Raw genomic sequence first — 20,960 nt, forward strand, 5'->3', positions numbered from 1 at the left:
ACTGCACAGTACCTGACAGTAGCAGACTGGTGACCAGAGATGATATTCTAACAGCGGACTGTCTGTTCCATGAGAACCAGGGACTACTGGACTGTGCCCGCAATAAAGAAGCAGTCCGTACGATTTGGAGCCATCTGAAGATACAGCCAATGGTAATTCACCTTACCAACAACCTACCTGTACTAGTAGTACATTTCTCTCATACTCCCCATGCATACTTTTGTAATGTTTTTTTTATTGACCCATTCAAATGTGTCATATCACCTATACAGAGTCTGATAGTCTTAGAGTAATGATTGCTAGTTAAAAAAAGGTGAATACAGTGCATTYGGAAAGTATTCAGACCCCCACCCGGTTACTCAACCCTGCACCTTAGAGGCTGCTGCCCTGTGTACACAGACATGGAATCACTGGTCACTTTAATACTGGAACACTAGTCACTTTAATAATGTTTACATACTGCTTTACTCATTTCATATGTACAGTGCGTTCGGAAAGTATTCAGACCCCTTCCCTTTCTCCACATTTTGTTAAATTACAGCCTTATTCTAAAATGGATTAAATAAATGTTTCGCCTCATCAATGTACACAAAATAACCCATAATGACAAAGTTAAAACAGATTTTTAGACATTTTTGCTAATTTATTAAAAATTTATTAAAAATACAAAACATAAATACCTTATTTACATGAGTATTCAGACCCTTTGCTATGAAACTCAAAATTGAGCTTAGGTGCATCCTGTTTCCATTGATCATCCTTGAGATATTTCCACAACTTGATTGGAGTCCACCTGTGTTGAATTCAATTGATTGGACATGATCTGGAAAGGCACACACCTGTCTATATAAGGTCCCACAGTTGAAAGTGCATGTCAGAGCAAAAACCAAGGCATGAGGTCGAAGGAATTGTTCTTAGAACTCCCAGACATGATTGTGTCGAGGCACAGATCTGTGGAAGGGTACCAAACACTTTATGCAGCATTGAAGGTCCCCAAGAACACAGTGGCCTCCATCATAATTAAATGGAAGATGTTTGGAACCCCCAACACTCTTCCTGAGCTATTGGGGGAGAAGGGCCTTGGTCAGGGAGGTGACCAAGAATCCGATGGTCACTCTGACATAGCTCCGGAGTTCCTCTGTGGAGATTGGAGAAACTTCCATTAGGACAACCATCTCTGCAGCACTCCACCAATCAGGCCTTTATGTTAGAGTGGCCAGATGGAAGCCACTCCTCAGTAAAAGGCACATGACAGCCTGCTTGGAGTTTGCCAAAAAGCACCTAATGAATTTTCAGACCATGAGAAACAAGATTCTCTGGTCTGATGAAACCAAGATTGAATTCTTTGACCTGAATGCCAAACGTCACATCTGGAGGAAACAGATCATGATATGGGGATGTTTTTCAGTGGCAGGGACTGGGAGACTAGTCAGGATCGAGGGAAAGATGAACAGTACAAAGTGGTCCTTGATGAAAACCTGCTCTAGAGCGCTCCGGACCTCAGACTGGGCCCAAAGGTTCACCTTCCAACAGGACTACGACCTTAAGCACACAGCCAAGATAATGCAGGAGTGGCTTCGAGACAAGTCTCTGAATGTCCTTGAGTGGCCCAGCCAGAGCCCAGACTTGATCCTGATCAAACATCTCTGGAGAGATCTGAAAATAACTGTGCAGCGACGCTCCCCATCCAACCTGACAGAACTTGAGAGGATCTGCAGAGAAGAATGGAGAAACTCCCCAAATACAGGTGTGCCAAGCTTGTAGCGTCAAACCCAAGAAGACTCGAGGCTGTAAATCGCTGCCAAAGGTGCTTCAACAAAGTACTGAGTAAAGGGTCTGAATACTTATGTAAATGTGATATTTCAGTTTTGTATTTTTATACATTTGCAAACATTAAAAAAAAACAGTTTTTGCTCTGTTATTATGGGATATTGTGCGTAGATTGATGAGGATTTTTTCTTTTTTTTAATCAATTTTAGAATAAGGCTGTAACGTAACAAAATGTGGGAAAAGTCAAGGGGTCTGAATACTTTCCGAATGCACTGTAAGTCCTGAATAACTTTGAGCAGAGTAATAAGTATTCTCATTTCAGCCATTGCTTCATTGCTGAAGATATTAGCATAGTTGTACAGTTAGGGTACAACGTTTATAATCGATTCTTATCAAGTCAGTATACTTTTATAGAGTTGTGCGGGATACATTTGTTTGTACAGTAATTTCTGAACGTTTTTCTCAGTTGCAGCTGGAACCACTAAAAGGTACTGTAAATACTACTTCTATCATGTTAAGGAAACCTCCATTTACTGAAACTTTAAACAATGTTACTTACTTTTTTCTGTGTTGGCATTACTCAAAGTTTTAAAGATGAGAAATCACTGAGAGTCAGACTCCTCTTTTGGTTCTCTGGCGTAGCAGAGTTTATTATAGTGATTAAGAAGTGTAACTCACCTCCAGTTTTCAAACATTTGGTTCATAGCCACTGCCTACAATATTCCAGTTACATATATTCTAAATATAGTGCTGTGAAAAAGTATTTGCCCCCTTCCTGATTTCTTATTTTTTTGCACATTTGTCACACTTAAATGTTTCAGATCATCAAACAAATGTAAATATTACACAAAGATAACCCAAGTAAACACAAAATGCAGTTTAAGTGATGATTTTATTTATTAAGGGAAAAAAGCTATCCCAACCTTCATGGCCCTATGTGAAAAAGTAACTGCCCCCTAAACCTAATAACTGGCTGTGGTTCAGCAGCAACAACTGCAATCAAGTGTTTGCGATAACTGGCAATGAGTCTTTCACATCGCTGTGGAGGAATTTTGGCCCACTTCTTTGCAGAAATGTTTTAATTCAGCCACATTGGAGGGCTTTCGAGCATGAACCGCCTTTTTAAGGTCACGCCACAGCATCTCAATCGGATTCAAGTCCGGACTTTGACTAGGCCACTCCAAAACCTTAATTTTGTTTTTTTTAAGCCATTCAGAGGTGGACTTGCTGGTGTGTTTTGGATCATTGTCCTGCTGCAGAACCCAAGTGCGCTTCAGCTTGAGGTCACGAACTGATGGCCGGACATTCTCCTTCAGGATTTTTTGGTAGAGAGCAGAATTCATGGTTCCATCAATCACAGCAAGTCGTCCAGGTCCTGAAGCAGCAAAGCAACCCCAGACCATCACACTACCACCACCATATTTGACTGTTGGTATGATGTTCTTTTTCTGAAATTCTGTGTTATTTTTACGCCAGATGTAACGGGACGCACACCTTTTGTCTCGTCAGTCCACAGAATATTTTCCCAAAAGTCTTGGGGATCATCAAGATGTTTTTTGCCAAAAGTGAGACGAGCGTTTATGTTCTTTTTGGTCAGCAGTGGTTTTTGCCTTGGAATTCTGCCATGGATGCCATTTTTGCCCAGACTCTTTCTTATGGTTGAGTCATGAACACTGACCTTAACTGAGGCAAGTGAGGCCTGCAGTTCTTTAGATGTTGTGGGTTCTTTTGTGACCTCTTGGATGAGTCGTTGCTGCGCTCTTGGGGTAATTTTGGTAGGCCGGCCACTCCTGGGAAGGTTCACCACTGTTCCAAATCTTCTCCATTTGTGGATAATGGCTCTCACCGTGGTTCGCTGGAGTCCCAAAGCTTTAGAAATGGCTTTGTAACCCAGCCAGACTGATAGATGTCAATTACTTTGTTTCTCATCTGTTCCTGAATTTCTTTGGATCGCGACATGATGTCTTGCTTTTTGAGATCTTTTGGCCTACTTCACTTTGTCAGACAGGTTAATTTAAGTGATTTGATGATTCAACAGGTCTGGCAGTAATCAGGCCTGGGTGTGGCTAGTGAAATTGAACTCAGCTTTCCAAGAAATTTGATTAACACAGTAAATTCATTATTTAACAAGGGGGGGGCAATTACTTTGTCACATAGTGCCATGAATCATACATCAAACACATGGTTTCCATTTGCTCCATCCTAGCCATTATTTTGAGCCGTCCTCCCCTCAGCAGCCTCATGTGTCATCACTTTAACTTGCTGACTTCAAATGGTTATCTTGTCATTGTACCATCTTATTATTTTGCAGGCAAAGGAATACCCAATCAATTGGCAGAGGATGGATGCCCGAAAAAGGGAAGATGGGGGATCCAAATTTAGCAGGATATTAATCTTTGGAACTGATCCCTTGTCATCTGAAGAGGACACAGCAAGTGCAGAGCGACACTTTGCTCAGCAGTATCCTGACATGTCAGTACTGTCTGATAATGTATTAAACTTCAATTGTGACTCACCACCTGGATTCGGTCTTATGTAGCAACATTGGAATTTCTGTTTTTTTACATTGGATAAAAGTAGAGACTCTGAGCTAAAAAATTCCGTATTATACACTGCATTTGAGAAAACAATGGGAAAGTGATTCTGCCTTGAAAGTTTATCAACTTGTAAAGTCACCTTTGAGAAAACCGTCTTTCAATGTTTTGGTACTACTATTGGAGAGCCCTTCTTTGTCTACACCCATTCAGCATTGTTGACACCCTCTTAAGCCTCTTGAAAATGACCATAATTACTATGGTCCTTTTCAGGAGGCCCTGGGATACCTTGTAAACACAACAGAGAGATTTGCTGCTAGTTAGTGCTGCTGAGATTTCTGTGATATACAAGTAATACACCTCCATACACTAACACCAAAGTGAAGAACATACAACATTCAAAACAACATTTTAGACAGTTTACGGAACCAAGACGAACATTTCACATAAGACATGAACAATGAACAATAATTAACAGTGGCGGAGGAGGGAGAGGGAGAGGGGTTGAATTGATCAGTTGGAGATGAGATTCAGATGATCATGAACCATTGAACATCTTTGCCAGCTGTCCAATTTAATTAATTAATATGTGTTGGGAGTATACATGACAATATACCTAAGAAATATGGGCAGCAAAGTTATCCAAACAATAAAATTACTTTCACTTGTAACTTTATTCTTACAAATGTATGGGGTGATCACATCAAAGCAAAGTAGCAGTTACTGAAATTATCACACTCATGGATAAAGCACAAGACATGAAATACATTTGATTTTATTTACACCAACTGACATAAGTGCAATTTGCGGTTGCCATATCAACAGAGTTTATTGGAATTTGTCTCAGTGCAGCTCAAACTAACAAAAACAGTAGAAGAGTAAAAACAGTATCACAAAATAAAATACAAAACATCCATAAAAGCATAAATATTTGATGATCTCGAGGGCCTCTGTACATAAACTCAGCAAAAAAAGAAACGTCCCTTTTTCAGGACCCTGTCTTTCAACGATAATTTGTAAAAATCCAAATAACTTCACATCTTCATTGTAAAGGATTTAAAACTTCCTTAGGGCTAGGGGGCATTATACTGAATTTCTGCCTGACTGACGTGCCCAAAGTAAACTGCCTGTTACTCAGCCCAGAAGCTAGGATATGCATACAATTGGTAGAATTAGATAGAAAACACTTTGAAGTTTCTAAAACTGTTAAAATAATGTATGTGAGTATTACAGAATTGATATGGCAGGTGAAAACTCGAGGAAAATCCATCCGGAAATAATTTATTTTGAAGGTCACAGGCCTTTCCAATGAAAGTCTATGGGTCTATATATAAAAATTCCTCCCAGATTGCAGTACCTATGGCTTCCACTAGATGTCAACAGTCTTTATACAGGGTTTCAGGCTTGTTTCTTGAAAAACGAACAACTAATAGTAGTTTTCCAAAGTGACCTCAACAGGAAAAGTAAGCTTTTGGCACGCGTGAATGAGGGCGCGCTCTTCGTTATTTTCCTTTCCTATTGAACACCGTTCTTTCCGTCTGAAATATTATTGTTTATTTACATATTAGTGTACCTGAAGATTGAATAGAAACATTGTTTGACTTGTTTGGACGAAGTTTACCGGTAGATTTTTGGATTCATTTGTATGCATGTTGAAGGAGGGGATTACTGAAATCAATGGCGCCAACGAATCTGACTTTTTTGGATATAAACAAGTATAAAGAAGAACTTTATCAAACAAAATGAACACTCATTGTGTAGCTGGGACCCTTGGGATTGCAAACAGAGGAAGATCTTCATAGGTAAGTGATTTATTTAATCGCTATTTGTGATTTTTGTGAAGCAGGTGCTGGTTGAAAAAGTATTTTGATGTGGGGCGCTGTCCTCAGATAATCGCATGGTATGCTTTCGCCGTCAAGCCTTTTTGAAATCTGACAACGCAGTTGGATTAACAAGAAGTTAAGCTTTTAAATGATATAAGACACATGAATGTTTAATATTACGATTTTGACATTTGAATTTAGCGCCCTGCAATTTCACTGGATGTGATCCCGCTAGCGGAACACCTAGCCTTAAGAGTAAACAGTGTTTCCCATGCTTGTTCAATGAACCATAAACAATTAATGAACATGCACCTGTGGAACGGTCGTTAAGACACTAACACTAACAATGAACCATAAAAGGTCACAGTTATGAAAACATAGGACACTAAAGAGGCCTTTCTACTGACTGAAAAAAAAGAAAGATGCCCAGGGTCCCTGCTCATCTGCGTGAATGTTCCTTAGGCATGCTGCAAGGAGGCATGAGGACTGCAGATGTGGCCAGGGCAATACATTGCAATGTCCATACTGTGAGACGCCTAAGACAGCGCTACAGGGAGACAGGACGGACAGCTGATCGTCCTCGCAGTGGCAGACCATGTGTAACAACACCTGCACAGGATCGGTACATCCGAACATCACACCTGCGGGACAGGTACAGGATGGCAACAACAACTGCCCGAGTTACACCAGGAGCGCACAATCCCTCCATCAGTGCTCAGACTGTCCGCAATAGGCTGAGAGGCTGGACTGAGGGCTTGTAGGCCTGTTGTAAGGCAGGTCCTCACCAGATATCACCGGCAACAACATCGCCTATGGGCACAAACCCACCGTCGCTGGAACAGACAGAACTGGCAAAAAGTGCTCTTCACTGACGAGTCGCGGTTTTGTCTCACCAGGGGTGGTGGTCGGATTCGCGTTTATCGTCGAAGGAATGACCGTTACACCGAGGCCTGTACTCTAGAGCGGGATCGATTTGGAGGTGGAGGGTCTGTCATGGTCTGGGGCGGTGTGTCACAGCATCATCGGACTGAACTTGTTGTCATTGCAGGCAATCTCAACGCTGTGCGTTACAGGGAAGACGTCCTCCTCTTTCATGTGGTACCCTTCCTGCAGGCTCATCCTGACATGACCCTCCAGCATGACAATGCCACCAGCCATACTGCTCGTTCTGCATGACAATGCCAACAGCCATACTGCTGACAATGCCACCAGCCATACTGCTCATTCTGTGCGTGATTTCCTGCAAGACAGGAATGTCAGTGTTCTGCCATGGCCAGCGAAGAGCCCGGATCTCAATCCCAGTGAGCACGTCTGGGCGATGTTCGATTGGAGGGTGAGGGCTAGGGCCATTCCCCCCAGAAATGTCACGCCTCTGCTGGTTCGTTGGGATGTTACGCCCAGCTGGCTTGTCCAGCGGCTGTGCCTCGGCCATCCTGTCAGGCTCGCCCAGGTTGGGCGCCGGGTGGCGCCCCTCTCCCTCCCTGGCGCTCGAGGGCTGCCCAGCATCACACACTCCTGCCACCATCATTACGCACACCAGCTTCCCTCGTCACGCGCCTCAGCGATTCATTGGACTCACCTGGACTCAATCACCTGTGTTATTACCTCCCCTATATCTGTCTGTTCCCCAGCTCTATTCGCCGCTTCTGCATTTATTGTTGTTTATTGTCGTATGTTGTTGTGCTACCCGGTTCGCTGTTACCCGCTGTTCCTGTCCTGTTCCATGTCTGTGCAAAATGTAATTGCTCACTCTCCGTACCTGCTTCTCTAATCCAACGTCGTTTCTTACAGTGGGAGGAAGCTACTAGACTATTGAGACACAGCCACAGTGTGTGTCATCAAGGAGAGGTGTTGAAGGTGCCCCCCAAGGGTTCGGCGAGAGGTGGAGGGGAAGAAGTCCTGGAGGCCGAACATGAAGATGCCGCTTGGTTTTCGTAGGAACTGCAAGAAAACGGCCATCATGACGCGGAACTCTGGGTGCTGACGCATGTACGAGGCCTTCAACTCTTCCTGTGAAACACACGTCAGGTCATGTTGGAAACTTAGGGGTTGGTGGTTTAAGAGTAAGGGGCTAGGTGAGAGTAGGAGGTAATGGTAGGGTGTAGGGAAAGATGAATATGGCACCTTTCTGTCCAGGAACTTGGAGTGCAATTGCTTGTCCTCCTCTCACACCGGACATAACTTCTCAAACACTGGCTTATCCCCCCTCAACTCTGACACACAAACATGTAAATAGGGGAACATTCCTAATAGTGTGTGCATGTCTGTGTACCTGTGTATGTGTTTACCTGTGTGTATTTGGGGCGGGAACAGCAGGAGCAGCAGGAGCCTCATGTTGACGGGAGAGCCCACCTGCACTCGGCTGGCCAGGTGCCTAAACAGGAACAGGATATGACATCACATAGGGAGAAAGAGATGGCAGGAGCAGTGGTGCCCTGTATGTCCCGGGTGCTGTAGGCCGGGTTACTGTAAAAACACTTTGTGACAACTGCTGGTGTAAAACAAAAGTGCCATATACAGTATAATTTTGCTTGATTGATTGATTGTATAAGTAGAAGGTATGTCCACTTACCCATTAGGTAGGAAGTAGCAGTGCCAACACTGCCAAGTGGCTGGTATGTCTTCCACTGAGTCTACCGTCCTCTCCACTCCAAACACCTCCACTACTTCCACTCCCACCGCCTGCTCTCTGCCGTCTTCCGTCTGCAACCCAACTCTCTCTGTCCACAGTTTGACGTGTTGGCCCACCAGACTCTTCGCATATTCGGGCGGAAGTGTCTGGGAACAAGTTTAAATCAAACACAACTGAGAACACACATCCACTTCATAGAACAGTGAACACACTCTTATCTCTCACAAAAAACACACACTTTTATGAGTATTATTAGTGGGGCAGACTAAAACATGCACGCACGCACAGGCAAGGACACATGGACACACTCACAGATGTGTGTGTCCTGGTAAAAGGGGAGGAAGGTCATGTTTTTCAGGATGTTCTTCCTCAGAGGGAGCGGCATCAGAAGCAGCAGGCTAGAGCCCTCACACACTAACCTCTTCAGAGAGGACAGAGGGTATGACACACACATACATTTTGGAGTAACTTTTCTTTTCAATCAAATTCGAATATGTTTCTGAACAATTCTACATGAATTTAGATGGATCATCTTTAATGTACCTGAATAATGATGAGTGAGAAAGTTACAGACACACAAATATCACAGTCGCAATACATGCTGACCTCTAAACACTACAATAACAGGGGGGTTAGCATTTTTGGGGGGATATGATATTTGTGCGTCTAACTTTCTCACTCGATTCCTTCAGGATTATCAGTAATCATGGTAGCATCCACATTAATGTAGAAGTTTTTAGAAAAATATGATATTCTTATTTACAATAAAAGTGACTCCAAAATGACACAATACATTATTTGCAATGTATTTCTATTGGGCACAAAGTCATCTGAAATACAACCAAAACAAACATCAAATGCATCCAACAAATTTGTATAGTCACTAGCTTGACGTAGTCATTGTGTGCTACTGTATGAATATGGGACCAAATACTTAACTTTTTACATTCACTTACATGTGTATTAAAGTAGTATCTCAATACTGGGCCTATGTCCAAAAATTTGGGTGAAAATACCTGCACATTAAAGTTAGACAGTCTGCACTTTCACCTCATAGTCATTGTATTATTCAAATTCAAAGTACTGGGGTACAGAGCCAAAACAACAACAAAGGGGTCACTGTCCCAATACTTTTGGAGCTCACTGTCTACAGTTGTCAGATCTCCCCAAGGAGATGAGGGTGTGGAGTCAGGCGCAGGAGAAACAAGTTCAGAAGAAAAGGGCGTTTTATTCAACCAGCTCAAAAAATAACAGGACACCGTACTACAGCAGTAGCCACGAAACCCCACTCAGACACAGTCCAGGGAAAAACCACTGTTAAACATGATCTAATGAAAACGAAACCCAAACTCACTGACAGTCAAACGAAAACAATCCCGCACAAAACCCCAAAGGAAATGTCGAGATAAATACCCCCCCTAATTAACCAAAATGAAACCAGGTGAAACACAAAACAGACATAACCAAAAGAAAAGGAAAAAGGATCAGTGGCAGCTAGTAGACCGCCGAGCGCCGCCCGAACAGGGAGAGGAGCCACCTTCGGTGGAAGTCGTGACAACAGTACATACATGCATATTTGTTTGAGATAAAGATAATGATGATGAATAGATGGTGTAATGATATTAATCTCCAAATCTTTTTTTTATGCAGGACAGCGTTCATAGTACGTCAACATGTCACTGTCTCAATGTCATTGGTTACTTTTCTTGCATGAGTGTATTTGATGGAAACATGTAGCAAACCACAATTGCTTTTTGTTTAGTTGGTGTTCACATATCCAGTAGCTCTGTGTCATTGGGTCAAATGGAAGCCAAAATTAGGGCCTGGAATTAAATCTAAACTATAACCATTTTAACACAAGTTCTTGTTTACAAAGTACTGTCTGTGCACACTTCCTATTTTGAAAATTAGATAGATCTACCTGTGAGAAGAGTCTACCTTGTAATAGATTTTAAAAGTACCAAAAAACATTCTGTGATTTTTATTTGACCATTGAGAAAATAGCTACTGTGTAAATACCACAATATTTCTAATAAAAAATAATGACTGCTTATGGCGGTGTAATGTGCTGGACCATTGTATGATGGTAATCAAAGTATATCAGTTGAAAAGTTCAATTCTGTCACAGGCAGCCAAACAGGATACGCCTTGACATCAGAGAGCATAAATAAATAAAATAATGTGTTTAACTGTTCAATCAGTAATTGTTTAATCCCTGCCGTGTAGAGATGGAGGAATATGAACACAAACTAAAGAAGAAGGACTTAATGCTGGAGAAGAGGAATAAACAGCTTAAAGAATGAGAACGTCAAACAACTTCAGGAGAAACACACAACTGCATGATATGATCCGGCTACTGAGGGAGAAAGAGAGACCACTGGATAACACTGCCAATGAGTTGGAGAGAAGTAAGAGACAACTGGAGGCACTTGAAAACGAGCTGCAGAACCAAATCAGCCAAGTAGAGAACTTCTGAACTTCTACTGCAAGAAAAAGACAGAGAACTAGAAGAGAGGACCAGGAGACTGGGAGAGAAGGACCAACAACGTAAAGGAAAGAGACCTGCAGGACAGGAACTTCTACATATCCCTTATGCAGGACAAACACTGTAGAAAAGATGAAAGGAAAGAGACCTACAGGACGAGAACGGTCAACTAGAGAACTTCAGAGTCCTGTTGCAGGAAAAAGACAGTCAACTGAAAGAGAGGAACAAGAAAGTGGTGGAGAAAGACCAGCAACATAAGAAGAGAGACAAACAATTGAAAGAGAGAGACAAGCTGCTAAATTAAAGAGAGACAACTGGAGGATGTCAACAATGAACACACTGTGATATTAACACATCTATTATATTCCATGTTAGATGAAACGTCCATAATTCCACAATTACTTTACATATAATTCACATCCTTTCATATGTTATTAAAGCACAACAGAAAGGCAATCTGAAGACTGAAGTAGAGAGGCTGAGGAGTGAGGCTTCAGCCCAAATGACCTGAGTGTGAGACATGGGTCGAGTGCTTTCCCCCACATCATTTTCATGGTTGTCACTTAATGAGGTCCAACTAATTCTAATTCGAATGAACAATTTTTACAAGTCTTGGTTTTTCATGAAGGAATTCATGAATGTGTTCAATCATGACTGGTAATTGATTCCCCCCCCCTGTCTTGTAGAGATGAAGAAGGAATATGAAAACAAACTAAAGAGAAGGAGACCATTCTGGAGGAGAGGAATAAGTAACCTACGGAAACAGAGGGCACATTGGAGAATACCACAAAACAACTGAGCGAGAATATTAAAACACCTTGAGGAGAAAAATACAACACATATGACTAAGAAACTGAGAGATATCAAAATCAAACGTTATTTGTCACATGCGCCGAATAAAACGGGTTACCATCAAATGCTTACTTACAAGCCCCTAACCAACAATGCAGTTAAGAAAAATAAGACTTAAGAAAAATATTTACTAAGTAAAATATAAAAGAGCAACAATAAAATAACAATAGCGAGGCTATATACAGTTGAAGTCGGAAGTTTACATACACCTTAGCCAAATACATTTAAACTCAGTTTTTCACAATTCCTCACATTTGATCCGAGTAAAAAGTCCCTGTCTTAGGTCAGTTAGGATCACCACTTTATTTTAAGAATGTGAAATGTCAGAATAATAGTAGAGAGAATGATTTATTTCAGCTTTATTTCTTCCATCACATTCCCAGTGGGTCAGAAGTTTACATACACTCAATTAGTATTTGGTAGCATTGCCTTTAAATTGTTTAACTTGGGGCAAACGTTTCGGGTAGCCTTCCACAAGCTTCCCACAATAAGTTGGGGGAATTTTGGCCCATTCCTCCTGACAGAGCTGGTGTAACTGAGTCAGGTTTGTACGCCTCCTTGCTCGAACACTCTTTTTCAGTTTGCCCACATAAATTCTATGGATTGAGTCAGGCTTTGTGATGGCACTCCAATACCTTGACTTTGTTGTCCTTAATCATTTTGCCCACAACTTTGGAGTATGCTTGGGGTCATTGTCATTTGGAAGACCCATTTGTGACCAACTTTAACTTTCTGACTGATGTCTTCGAGATGTTGCTTCAATATATCCACATAATTTTACTCCCTCATGATGGCCATCATTTTTGTGAAGTGCACCAAGTCCCTCCTGCAGCAAAAGCACTCCCCAACATGATGCTACCACCCCCGTGCTTTACGGTTGGATGGTGTTCTTCGCTTGCAAGCTCCCATTTTTTCCTCAAAACATAAACGTGGTTTTATGGCAAACAGTTCTATTTTTTTTTCATCTGACCAGAGGACATTTCTCCAAATACGATCTTTGTTCTCATGTGCAGTTGCAAACCGTAGTCTGGCTTTTTATGGGGGTTTTGAGACGTGGCTTCTTCCTTGGCTGAGCGGCCTTTCAGATTATGTCGATAAGGGACTGTTTTCTGTGGATACAGATACTTTTGGACCTGTTTCCCCCGCATCTTCACAAGGTCCTTTTTGTTGTTCTGGGATTTGATTTGCACTTTTCGCACAAAGTACGTTTATCTCTAGGAGACAGAACACTGTCTCTTCCGGCAGTATGACGGCTGCGTGGTCCATGGTGTTAATACTTGGTACTATTGTTGTACAGATGAACGTGTAACTTCAGCTTTGGAAATTGCCCCAAGGATGAACCAGACTTGTGGAGGTCTACCATTTTTTAGCCTATCAGAAGCTTCTACAGCTGTGACATCATTTTCTGGAATTTTCAAGCTGTTTAAAGGCACATTTAATTTAGTGCATGTGAACTTCTGACCCATTGGAATTGTAATACAGTGAGTTATAAGTGAAATAATCTGTCTGTAACCAATTGTTTGGAAAATATCTTGTGTAAAGCACAAGTAGATGTCCTAACTGACTTGCCAAAAATATAGTTTGTTAACAAGAAATTTTGTGGAGTGGTTTGAAAAAACAAGTTTAGATGACTTCAAGCCTAAGTGTATGTAAACTTCTGATTTCAACTGTAACAGGGGAAACCGGTTGAGTCACTGTGCAGGAGGCAAAAGGTTAGTTGAAGCAATTGAAGTAATATGTAGATTTTGGTAGGGGTAAATGTGACTTTGCATAGATAATAAACAGCGAGTAGGCACAGGGATAACAAAGGGGGGGGGGGGGGGGTGTCAGTGCTAATAGTCCAGGTATCCGTTTGATTAGCTGTTTAAAGTCTTATGGTTAGGGGTAGAACTGTTAAGAAGCCTTTTGGACGCTGCTGGGCACTACTGCTTGCCGTGTGTAGCAAGAGAACAGTTTTATGACTAGAGTGTTGAGTTTTGGCAATTTTTAGAGCTTCCTCTGACACCGCCTGGTATAGAAGTCCTGGAATGTTCAGGAAGCTTGGCCCAGTGATGTACTGGCTGTACCACTACCCTTTGTAGCGCGGTGATGCAACCAGTCAAAGATGCTCTCAATGGTGCACCTGTATCACTTTTTGGAGGATTGAGGACCCTGCCCATGTCTCCTGAAGGGAAATAGGCATTATCATGCCCTCTTCACAACTGTCTTGTGTGTGTTGGACCATATAGTTTTGTTGGTGATGTGAACACAAGGAACTGAAGCTCTCAACCTGCTCGGCTCCTTTTCCTGTAGTCCACAATCATCTCCTTTGTCTTGAGGTTGATGTCCTGGCACCACACTGCCAGGTCTCTGACCTCCTCCTGTAGGCTGTCTCATCATTGACGGTGATCAGGCCTCCCACCGCTGTGTTGTTGGAAAACTTAATGATGTGGTTGGAGTTGTGCTTGGCACGCAGTCATGGGTGAACAGGGAGTATAGGAGGGGACTAAACATGCACCCCTGAAGGCCCCCCGTGTTGAGGATGAGCGTTGCAGATGTGTTGTTGCCTACCCTTACCACCTGGGGGCGGCCCGTCAGCAAGTCCAGGATCCAGTTGCAGAGGGAGGTTTTTTTTAGTCCCAGGGTCCTTAGCTTAGTGATGAGCTTTGAGGGCACTATGGTGTTGAATGCTGAGCTGTAGTCAATGAATAGCATTCTCACGTAGGTGTTCCTTTTGTCCATGTGGGAAAGGGCACTGCCAGAGTGCAACAGAGATTGCGTCATCTTTGGATCTGTTGGGGTGGTATGCAAATTGGAGTGGGTCWAGGGTTTCTGGGATGATGGTGTTGATGTGAGACATCACCAGCCTTTCAAAGCACTTCATGGCCACAGATGTGTGTACTATGGTTCGGTAGTCATTTAGGCAGGTTACCTTGGTGTTCTTGGGCACAGGGACTATGGTGGTCTGCTTGAAACATGCAGGTATTGCAGACCCGGCCAGGGACAGATTGAAAATGTCAATGAAAACACTTGTCAATTGGTCAGTGCATGCTTGGAGTACACATCCTGGTAATCCGTCTGGCCCTGCGGCCTTGTGAATGTTGACCTGTTTAAAAGTCTTACTGACATCGGCTAYGCCGAGCATGATCACACAGTAATCCGGAACAGCTGGTGCTCTCATGCATGCTTCAGTGTTGCTTGTATCGAAGCTCGAATAGAAGTCGTTTAGCTCGTATGGTAGGCTTGTGTCACTGGGCAGCTCGTGGCTGGGCTTTCCTTTGTAGTTGGTAATAGTTGTCAAGCCCTGCCACATCCGACGACCGTTGGAGCTGGTGTAGTATGATTCAATCTTAGTCCTGTATTTACTCTTTGCCTGTTTGATGGTTCGTCTGAGGGCATAGCAGGATTTCTTATAAGCATCCGGGTTAGAGTCCCGCTCCTTGAAAGAGGGTGCTCTACCCTTTTGCTCAGTGTGGATGGTGTCTGTAATCCATGGCTTCTGGTTGGGGTATGTACGTATGGCCACTGTGGGCACAACGTCATYGATGCATTTATTGATGAAGCCGGKTACTGATGTGGTATACTCCTCAATGCAATCGGATGGGTMCCGGAACAAATTTCAGTCTGTGCTAGCAAAACAGTCCTGTAKCTTAGCATCTGTGTCATCTGACCACATCCRTATTGAGCAAGTCACTGTACAGAATGATACGAAATGCTCTGAGACCAGTTTGCAAATAAACACCCTGCATTACAGTCAGGAGTCAGGAGAAGAAACATTATAAGACTTCCTCCAACTAGTGAGTGATCCATTTCGTCTCAAACTATCATATATTTTCAATCCTATTTTTGTTTATGATTAACTTTATCTTTAATTGTCTTCTGTTGTGTTACAGTGGGAGGAGAGAGCAGCAGTCCAGACTCCCCATTGTCTCCCAGTGTGTCTGATCTGAGACTGGTGCTACTGGGGAGTACTGGAGCTGTCAGGAGTGCCGCAAGAAACACTATCCTCGGCAGAGAGGAGTTTGGAGCCCAGGCGAGCCCCTCTGCAATTACCCAGAGGACCAAGAGTAGAGAGGGGGATGTGTGTGGGATACGGCTGGAGCTGGTGGACACTCCAGACTAGTTCAGCCCTGGACTCTCTCTGGAGGAGATAAAACAGGAACTCGGCTCTGTATACGTCTGTCTGTCCCGGGACCCCACGCCTTTCCCCTGGTCATACCAGTGGAGCACTTGAAGGGGAAGGAGAGAGGGATGCTGGAGAGAAYGGAGGAGATGTTTTGGGAGGGTTGCTGGGGATAAACTGTGATTATAGTCATCCATGTTGATGGCCTGAAAGAGCAGAGCATTGACAATTTTCTCCAAGCAGGAAGTCAAGACCTYCAGCAGCTTGTAGAGAAATGGTGAAGCAGGTATCACGTCCTCGACATTAAGGACAGGGGCCATGGCACTCAGGTTCTAGAGCTGCTAGACCAGGTAGAGAAGATTATGTCAGGAAACATATAAAGCAGGGGTCTCCAATCCTGTTCCTGGTTCCTGGAAAGCTACCATCCTGTAAGTTTCCGCTCCAACCCTAATCTAGCGYACCTGATTCTAATAATTAGCTGGTTGATAAGCTGAATCAGGTTAGTTTCAACTGGGGTTGAAAGGAAAACCTACAGGAGGGTAGCTCTCCAGGAACAGTGTTGGACAGCCCTGATATAGAGCTTCTATAGCAGTCAGACCTACCTGGTGGCAGAGGGGAAGGAAATGTACAAAAGGAAAGAGAGAGAAAACAAAGGGAGGAGATGGAGATGAAAGAGAAGGTTAATAAAGAGCTGCAGGTCTCTCTGAAGAAGATAGAGGGAGTAATTCAGGACCATAAGAGAAATATCAGAACACTCAGTGAGCAAACTACTGACCTGGAGAGACAGGTGAAAGAAGAGAGGGATGAGGAGAAGAAAAGAGATCTAAGGATTAAGCTAATAATTAAGTCTGATTGAAGGGATGAGATTGAGAAAGAGCTGGAGAAATTTTGAGAGAACAGAGAGAAGGTTAGGAGGGAGAGGGAAAAGATGCACAGGAAGGATATAGGAAAGATCAGACAGCATGAAGAAGAGGCCATAGTTGAAGCAGAGAGAAACTTGATGAAGGTGGTCCTACCTAAGTTACAGAGGAGCATCATGATCTCAGTGACAAAGATGCAGAGTGAGTTCAGCAGACAGCTGGAGGAGAAGGACAGAGAATTGAGAGATTGATAAAAAATCGTAACAAATGAGAGTCCCACTAAGCGCAAACCAGATGGGATGGCGTATTGCTGCAGAATGCTGTGGTAGCCATGCTGGTTAAGTGTGCCTTGAATTCTAAATAAATCTCAGACAGTGTCAACAGCAAAGCACCCCCACACCATYACACCTCCTCCTCCATGCTTCATGGTGGGAACCACACATGCGAGATCATCTGTTCACCTACTCTGCATCTCACAAAGACATGGCAGTTGGAAGCTGTTCTTGCCGTAATATGGACTTGGTCTTTTACCAAATAGGGCTATCTTCTGTATACCACCCCTACCTTGTCACAGCACAACTGATTGGCTCAAACACATTAAGAAGGAAAGAAATTCCACAAATTAACTTTTAACAAGGCACACCTGTTAATTGAAATGCATTCCAGGTGACTGCCTCATGAAGCTGGTTGAGAGAATGMCAAGATTGCGCAAAGCTATCATCAAGGTGGCTACTTTTAAGAATCTCAAATATAAAACATATTTAGATTTGTTTAACACTTTTTTGGTTACTACATGATTCCATGTGCGTTATTTCAGAGTTCTGATGTCTTCACTATTATTCTACAGTGTAGAAAATAGTAAAAAATAAAGAAAAACCCTTGAATGAGTAGGTGTGTCCAAACTTTTGACTGGTACTGTATTTGTATGTGATTAATAAAATTCGATTTTATTTTATTTTGATTGAAGTGGACTTAACAGGTGACATCAAAAAGTGATCATAGCTTTCACCTGGATTTACCTGGTCAGTCTATGTCATGGAAAGAGCATGTGTTCCTTATGTTTTGTACAGTCATTGTGTGGATTTTTGATCAATGTAAATCAAATTGTACATTTTTTGATAAACTTTTGCATAAAATCAATTTCGATGGAATATCAGCAATCTAAATTAGATTTATGGAGTATACACTCAACAGAAATATAAACGCAACATGCAACAATTTCAAATATTTTACTAGGTCCATATAAGGAAATCAGTCAATTGAAATAAATAAATTAGGCTTTAATCCAGCGTTTCCCAAACTCCGTCCTCTAGAACCCAAGGGGTGCACGTTTAGGTTTTGGACCTAACACTACACAGCTGATTCAAATTAGAGGTGTTCCTAATGTTTTATAGACTCAGTGTATATTTTTTTTAATAAGATGATTGCATGCATATGAATTTAAGTGTATAAGTGAAACTCATTAACGTTGTAGTTTTCTCCTGTGTTCACTAGGTGACAGCAGAGCACACTGGTTGTTCAGGGGAGTACAGCAGCAGACATATTCTTGCTGTAAACAATCAGCTATGTTCACATTAATCATTAGTAGTATTGTGAAATGCATGTACTAAATCAGCACACTATAGTACACTATAGATACAAAAGTATGTGGACACCCCTTCAAATTGGTGGATTCGGCTATTTCAGCCACACCCGTTGCTGACAGGTGTATAAAATCGAGCACACAGCCATGCAATCTCCATAGAYAAACATTGGCAGTAGAATGGCTTTGCTGAAGAGCTCAGTGACTTTCAACATGGCACCGTCATAGGAGTTTTGAACAAGTCAGTTTGCAAAATTTCTGCCCTGCTAGAGCTGCCCCGGTCAACTGTAAATGCTGTTATCATGAAGTGGAAACATCTAGGAGCAACAACGGCTTAGCCGTGAAGTGGTAAGCCACTGAAGYGCGCAGCTCGTAAAAATTGTCTGTCCTCGGTTGCAACACTCCCTACCGAGTTACAAACTGCCTCTGGCAGCAACATCAGCACATTAACTTGGCTGGAGTGGTGTAAAGCTAGTCGACATTGGACTCTGGAGCAGTTGAAACGCATTCTCTGGAGTTATGAATCATGGTCTGGGGCTGCTTTTCAAGGTTCAGGCCCCTTAGTTCCAGTGAAGGGAAAGCTTAACGCTACAGCATACAATGACATTCTAGATGATTCTGTGCTTCCAACTTTGTGGCAACAGTTTGGGGAAGGCCCTTTCCTGTTTCATCATGATAATGCTCCYGTGCACAACACAAGGTCCATACAGAAATKGTTTGTTSAGATCGGTGTGGAAGAACTTGATTGGCCTGCACAGAGGCCTGACCTCAACCCCATCGAACACCTTTGGGATGAAGTGGAACGCCGACCGCGAGACCTACACTAATGCCTGACCTCACTAATGCTCTTGTGGCTGAATGGAAGCAAGTCCCCACAGCAATGTTCCAACATCTAATGGAAAGCCTTCCCAGAAGAGTGGAGGCTGTTGCAGCTGCAAAGGAGGGCCCAACTCCATATTAATGCCCATGATTTTGGAATGAGATGTTTGACGAGCAGCTGTCCACATACTTTTGGTCATGTAGTGTATTTTCACAAAGTATTGTCAAAAGTGTCATAATTTCTTTTCAAATAAATTGGATTTATTATCCCTGACTTTTGCTATCTGATAAACATTGGTATCTAGGTAGCAAATTTGGGGCAATCATTTTCCTGAMTAAGCCATGTTAAATTCTTCGCTAAATATTGATCAATTCTGTGCTTGCTAAATTATCATAATTGCTTCTTAATGCTTCTAAATGTTTATACATTTTAAAAAGTAATTAAATACATATGAATTGTTAATGAAGGGGTGGCAGGTAGCCTAGTGGTTAGAGCGTTGGACTAGTAACCGAAAGGTTGCATRGATCGAATCCCCGAGCTGACAAGGTAAAAATCTGTCATTCTGCCCCTGAACAAGGCAGTTAACCCATTGTTCCTAGTCCGTCATTGAAAATAAGAATTTGTTTTTAACTGACTTACCTTGTAAAATAAAGGTTAAAACAAGTTAGTACGTTTGTGTTTTTTTGTTGACTGGAAAAATAAACTTTACAGAAAAATATKATGTGTTTATTGTTACCTTAAATAAAGTAAAAATAAATAATTTGTAAAATAAAGTTACATTTGAATTCAGTAAAAAAATATAGAAACATAATTCATAATATTACTTTCAGGTTAGGCATTTTGGTTAACGTCTGTCTTAATATGTTGTTTTAACTAATACATATTTGTAAACTCTTTTCTGAAAGTCATTCTTGAATATACCCTATTATATTGGAATACATCCCCACCGCATCACTGCACATACTGCTAGCAATCATAACAGGCCCACATCTGAACATAAACATGAGTGCATACACATAACGCACGCACGCACGCACGCACGCACRCACGCACRYACRCACACACRCACACACAAACACACTGTGTACTAACCAAAGCGATTTCTCACAGACGGGAAATGATGTCAGGTCTTGTCTCCAAGGAGATGGAGGCAGTTGCTAAGATACTGTGACACTAGACTCTCTCCTCTGGCTCTCTCCCTCCCTCACACAGCACACAGCGTTGTCACCATGAATAGCACTAAATTCACTCAGTATCTATCTCTTTCTGTATCACAAATGACATTGAACGGTTTTCTATCTTTTCAGTCACAGTTATAAATAGAACAGATCCTAAAGACTAAAGTGCCAAAATATCAATTCGTTAGCAAGCTCACATCAGATGCCTATCAAGCAGACTGCTATTTTGTTTACTAGAATCTCAAAGCATATTTAATGACCCRCATTGTCAAACAATGCGTGTAAATGAATGTTCACCACAATAGGAATGTGCACAACCAGC

The 20,960-nt window shown here is 42.3% G+C and overlaps 1 long non-coding RNA gene and 1 pseudogene across 1 annotated transcript; one reads left to right on the forward strand and one right to left on the reverse strand.

The window, feature by feature from the left end:
* The first annotated feature begins 6 nt into the window (after nucleotides 1-6).
* LOC111978585 (uncharacterized) lies at nucleotides 7-4,802 on the forward strand. The gene is made up of 3 exons (XR_002879194.2): nucleotides 7-152; nucleotides 2,237-2,258; nucleotides 4,082-4,802. It is a non-coding gene; the product is annotated as an uncharacterized lncRNA (long non-coding RNA).
* Nucleotides 4,803-7,936: 3,134 nt separating this feature from the next.
* LOC139029193 (ciliogenesis-associated TTC17-interacting protein-like) lies at nucleotides 7,937-9,213 on the reverse strand (annotated as a pseudogene).
* Nucleotides 9,214-20,960: the final 11,747 nt, after the last annotated feature.

The sequence above is a fragment of the Salvelinus sp. IW2-2015 genome, linkage group LG18, assembly GCF_002910315.2.
Source record: "Salvelinus sp. IW2-2015 linkage group LG18, ASM291031v2, whole genome shotgun sequence".
NCBI classification, from domain to species: Eukaryota; Metazoa; Chordata; class Actinopteri; order Salmoniformes; family Salmonidae; genus Salvelinus; species Salvelinus sp. IW2-2015.